Source organism: Arabidopsis lyrata (assembly GCF_000004255.2).
Source record: "Arabidopsis lyrata subsp. lyrata unplaced genomic scaffold ARALYscaffold_4, whole genome shotgun sequence".
Lineage (NCBI taxonomy): Eukaryota > Viridiplantae > Streptophyta > Magnoliopsida > Brassicales > Brassicaceae > Arabidopsis > Arabidopsis lyrata.
This window is the reverse complement of record NW_003302552.1, coordinates 1,420,927-1,426,926: the sequence shown is the minus strand read 5'-3', so window position 1 is coordinate 1,426,926 and position 6,000 is coordinate 1,420,927.

Below are 6,000 nucleotides of genomic sequence, written 5' to 3'. Positions count from 1 at the left end.
CTTCATTTCTAGGGTTTCAGCCGTCTGTTCTTCCCCAATTACTGCTCATTTTTCTTCTCTTTCGTTTCTGGAAGATTGTTAGTGTTCGAAGTTTGCAGAGGTCTTGTGCTTTTGTCGGCTACGGTTGGTTTGTGGTTGGTTTGACTGTTAGTGTTTGTTTCGTCTGGTGGTTGCTGCGTTAATCAATTTGCTTCTATTTCGGTTCTGGAAGATTGTTAGTGTTCGAAGCTCTCCGTGGGTTTGGGTAATTGTCGACTCGGGTTGGCGGTGTCTAGTGTGGTTGTTTGTGTTGGTTTCGTCTGGTTGGATTCGGCTGGTTGTTGTTACTGCTTTGTTCTTTGGTTGTTTGCAGTCATGTCGGCCGCAATGGATAAAGCTCTTATGGCTCTGTCGCTGGATGAGGAAGATCTTCCTTTTGAGATGCCTGATCTCCCACAATATCGCTCTTGTGAAAAGAATTCTCTCAGTTTGGTTGGTCGTTTATTGAACCCAGAGCACCAGAGTATGTCTAATTTAATCCTGAATATGCCAAGGAAATGGCAGAAGAGTGACAGGATTCGTGGTATCGCGCTTTCTAACGAGAGGTTCCAGTTCATCTTTCGAACTGAGCACGATTTGGTTGAAATTTTGGAGAAAGGAGTCCACACATTCAATGAATGGGCGATTGCTTTAGAGAGATGGACTGAAGATCCTGCTCCTGATTCCCTGCAATTCATTCCGGTATGGGTTCAAATCAGGAATATCCCGATTAATCATTATACGAAAGACTCCATTATGCTTCTAGGAGAACTAGTGGGACAGGTCACAGAAGTTGTTTTTGATCCTGAGCAACCGATTAGTCAGGGATTTGTGCGGGTCAAGATCAAGTTTGATGTCTCGAGGCCTCTGCGGAAGTCCAAGGTTATTAATCTGCCAAAGGGCAAATCGACTACGGTTTGGTATTACTATGAAAGAATACAAAAACGGTGTTATAATTGTCAGAGACTCACTCATGAGAAAGATCTTTGTCCTCTTTTGATTCGTGAAAGACAAGATCAGACTTTGGATAGAAGGATGGGCAAGAAAGTGGTAAAGCTACCTCCCCCGCTAGTGATTAAAGAGAATGATCCTCTGTTTGGGATTCTTCGAGAGGAGCAAGTTGGAATACATCCAATTTTAGGACGTCCTAGGATTGATCCTGAAGTCTTGGAAGGTATGCGTCAGTATTTGCTGGTTGTGGATGGTGAAGAGCGAAAGATTAGAGAACTAAGGGTGATTAAATCGGTGGCTGAGGCTGAGAAGGATCCTCTAGCCCAAAAAACTGTTTTGCGTCTTGAACCAGCTCCTCCTGTGTCCTCTGATCTCAATAAAGGAAAAGGAATTGTGTTTGGCTATGATTCTGTTGATTCTTCTTCTGGCCTTAGAGATGGTGGTTCTGGTCTGGTCCTTGTAGCAGACAATTCTAGAATTTCTTCGAGGCCTGGAGATAACTTGAGGAAGTCTTCTGCCTGTGGAGATGATTATTGGAGACCGACCTTGGTTGACTACTCTGAAGACTCTTTCTCTTCTCTGCCTAGTTCAACGGAATATGTGCCTGGCTCTTTTGCAGCAGGTACATCCGGGACTAATCAGAGAACTACCAATAACAGAAGAAGAAGACCCTATATCTCTAAAAGAGGACTGAAAGGTGTAGGGTCAAAAGCAAAGAGTCTCACTGTTTCTAAGAAAGAAGGCTTAGCTGAAGGTGCGTTGGAAAAAAGAAAAGGGATAATGGTCAATGAGGATGGTCAAAAAGTCGCGAGGCGCAAAAAACCTAAGGTAGTCCCAAATGAGGGACTGTCCACCATCTAATGAGCATCATGTGTTGGAACTGTCAGGGATTGGGGCGGCCTCAAGACTTGACAGTTCATCGTCTCATGGAAATGCGTAAAAAACATTTCCCTGAGATATTGTTCTTGATGGAGACGATGAACATAAGGAACGTTCTTGTAGATATTCAAGTTTGGTTAGGATATGAAAAGGTATTCACAGTGGATCCTGTTGGAAGATGTGGAGGGCTGGCTTTGTTTTGGAAGAAGAGCATCTCTATAGACTTCCTTTCTGCTGATAAGAATGTCTTAGATATGGCGGTTGTTTTTGGGAATTTTAAATTCTATCTCTCTTGTATATATGGTAATCCAAGAAGTGAGCTCAGACACGTGGTTTGGGAAAAAGTTTCTAGGATTGGTCTCCTAAGGAAAGATTCTTGGTGCATGTTAGGGGACTTCAATGAGATTCTTCACAATGGTGAGAGTTAGGAGGTCCTAGAAGAAGTGAAAGGTCCTTTGAAGATTTTGCTAATATGCTGGCTGCGTGTGTTATGTCTGAACTTCCTGGATCTGGTAACAGTTTCACTTGGGGAGGTCGAAGGAACGATCTGTGGATTCAGTGTAAACTTGACAGAGCTTTTGGGAATAAGGATTGGTTCAAGACTTTTCCGGCAGCCAACCAGTTGTTTTTGGAAAAGAAAGGATCGGATCATCGTCCTGTTTTGGTTCATTTACTTTCTTCTCAGGATTCTTATCGTGGTTCTTTCAGGTTTGATAAAAGATTGTTGCACCAGCCTCTTGTTCTTGAATCTATTAAATCTGCTTGGGGTGCATCTTCTTCTTCTTTTGGACAGTCTGTCTCTGAGAGTTTGAGAAGATGTCGAAAATCTTTAAGCAAATGGAAACGGGCCAATGAGATCAATTCTAAAGAGAGAATCAATCGGATCCAGTTGGATATTGAGGTTGAACATGCTAGTCAATTTCCATCTTTTCGTAGAATGGATTGGCTGCATAAAGACTTGGTTCGAGCTCACAGAGATGAGGAAAGCTTTTGGAAACAGAAATGTAGGAAGAAATGGATGAATTCAGGTGATAAGAACACCAAATACTTCCACGCTTCGGTCAAGGCTGACAGAACTAGGAATGGATTGGACAGGCTTGTTGATGATCTTGGTATCACTCATAGGTCTGATGCTTCTATTGGAGATGTGGCTGTCTCTTACTTTCAGTCCTTATTCTACTCTTCATACCCATCTAATCCTCAGGATCTATTTGAGGATTTCCACCCGAGAGTCTCTGAGGAGATGAATCTTTTGTTGCTGGCTGATGTGTCAAAGGAAGAAGTTAAGACTGCTGTGTTTGCTATCAAATCTTCTAGTGCTCCTGGTGCAGACGGCATGACAGGACTCTTTTTTCAACAATACTAGGATATTGTTGGGAACCAGCTCACTTTGGAAGTTCTCAGATTCTTCAATGAAGGTGTTTTTGATAAAGAATGGAACTTTACTCAGATTTGTCTTATTCCCAAGAAGACAGATTCCAGAGTCATGGCCGACCTGCGGCCTATTAGCCTGTGCTCTGTGATGTATAAGGTTATTTCCAAGATATTGGTTTCAAGATTAAAGCTGATACTCGCTGATCTTGTTTCTCCTACACAATCTGCCTTTGTGGAAGACCGCCTGATTTCTGACAATATACTTATAGCTCACGAAGTAGTCCATGCTCTCAGAACTCATGGTTCTATGTCTAAAGAGTATATGGCAATAAAAACTGATCTTTCTAAAGCTTTCGATCGTGTGGAGTGGAGCTACTTGCGTCACCTTCTACTTGCTCTAGGTTTTGAATTAAGATGGGTTGACTTGATTATGAGTTGTGTAACTTCTGTGACATACACGGTCCTGGTCAATGGTAGCCCACATGGTTTGGTTGTGCCTCAGAGAGGTTTAAGACAGGGAGATCCACTCTCTCCCTTTCTGTTTGTCTTATGTACGGAGGGTCTCACTCATCTTTTGAACAAGGCTGAATTACAAGGCACGATTTCTGGAATGAAGTTTTCCCCGGATGGTCCTGCAATAAATCACTTGCTCTTTGCCGATGACAGCTTGTTTGTGTGTAAAGCTGATGAGGATCAAAGTGGTGCCCTGCAAAACATTTTGACTATCTATGGAACTGCTACTGGGCAGACCATCAATCTTGATAAGTCCTCAATTACTTTTGGCGACAAGGTTGAGGAGAATCTAAGGGCTTTGGTGAAGAGTAAAGTGGGAATGGAAAAAGAGGGAGGTGCTGGTACCTACTTGGGATTACCAGAATGTTTTAGTGGCTCTAAAAAGGAGATGTTGGAGTACATTCATGTGAAGCTTAAGAACAGACTCTCCGGTTGGTTTGCTAAGACTCTCTCTCAAGGTGGAAAAGAGATTCTCTTGAAGACTGTGGCAATGGCGATGCCGGTCTATGCCATGTCGTGCTTTAAATTACCTAAGGCCACTTGTGAGTCCTTATCAAGCGCTATGTCTTCTTTTTGGTGGAGCACTATGGAGAATCATAGAAAGATCAGTTGGGTTGCTTGGGAGAAACTTTGTTTGCCAAAAAGCTTAGGAGGGTTGGGTTTTAAAGATATAGAGCTCTTCAATCAAGCTCCTGATTGTCTCTTAGGCCGTTTCTTGAAGAGCAGGTACTTCTCTGACTCTTCTTTTCTTGAGGCTACCATGGGTTCACGACCGTCTTTTGGTTGGAGAAGTGTTATGCATGGAAGGGATTTACTTGAAAAAGGTTTAATTCAGAAGGTTGGTGATGGTAACTCTCTTTTGGTTTGGACAACATTGTGGTTAGAGGATGGCAGCCGTATGAGAGCTCCCTTCATGAAGAACATTCTGGTGGATTTGGAGTTATCTGTAAGGGAGCTCATTAATTTGGAGACTAGGGACTGGGATCTCTCAATCCTTAATGATCATTTCTTTCCTAGAGATATTGAGATTATTAAAAAGACCAAACCTGTTCTCTCTTCTCCTGACTTCAAATGTTGGAGGCACAATAAAAGTGGTGTTTACAGTGTTAAGTCTGGTTATTGGTTGGCGTCCCAAGAGCAAAATGAAGAGGCTATTCGTCAGACATCCATGCTTCCATCCTTGAATGGGATTAAAGAGCAAATCTGGAAGCTACTTGCTCCATCAAAAATCAAGATCTTCATTTGGAAAGCAATTAGTGGAGCTTTACCTGTGGCGGAACGGCTGAGCACTAGGGGAATGACGGTGGACCAACGCTGCCATATTTGTGGTCATGAAGGGGAATCAATAAATCATGTGCTCTTCACTTGTTCCTTTTCAAGACAGATTTGGGCTCTTTCTGGTCTGCCTCTACCAAAGGATGGTTTTGATCCTCGTTCTATTTATCAGAATCTGTTCCATGTGATTTTAATGTGTAAGAATTCCAGAGTCCCTATTGAAGTAAGAAGATCACCTCTTTGGATTCTTTGGTCTTTGTGGAAGAACAGAAATAGCATTTTCTTTGAAGGTTTGGCTTCCACACCAAAAGATATCCTATTAAGATTCAAGGAAGATTCTGAGGAGTGGTTTCAAGCTCAGGTTTTGGAGTCTCAAGATTCTGTCCTCTCTATTGCCCAAACTCAAGATTACAATCATAAGTGGAGGCCTCCTCCAAAGCCTTGGTTAAAATGCAATGTGGCTTCCTCTTGGAGTAAGGAGAAAAATATTTGTGGTGTGACCTGGGTTTTGCGAAATTCTGAAGGTATTGTTCTTCTCCTCAGTAGGGCTGCTTTACCATCTATTTCCTCGAAGGGTGAAGCCGAACTCCAAGGTTGTATTTGGGCTATCAAGGCCATGCATGATCTTCATATTCATAGAGTGATTTTTGCTTTTGAGCCGATTGAGTTGGCAGGTGCTGTCCTTCGTCCTGCAGCTTGGCCTAACTTCAAATCTCACTCAGAATGTCTCCTTCTCGCCTTATCCTTTCTACCAGCTTGGAGAGTGGTTCATGAAGATCGGAAAGGTAATCTCGGAGCTGTCTTGATTGCTAGGAGTGTCACTAAAGAGGAACGTTTACAATCATACGTAGCAAGTAGCTACCCCTTTTGGCTTCAGAAAGTGTTTGAAAATGATAAATGCATTACTACTGTGTAATGAGTTTTTGTTGTTTGATTGCATTCGTTTCTTTTTGTATGTGACCTTTTGTTATTGAATATATGGAATCATTC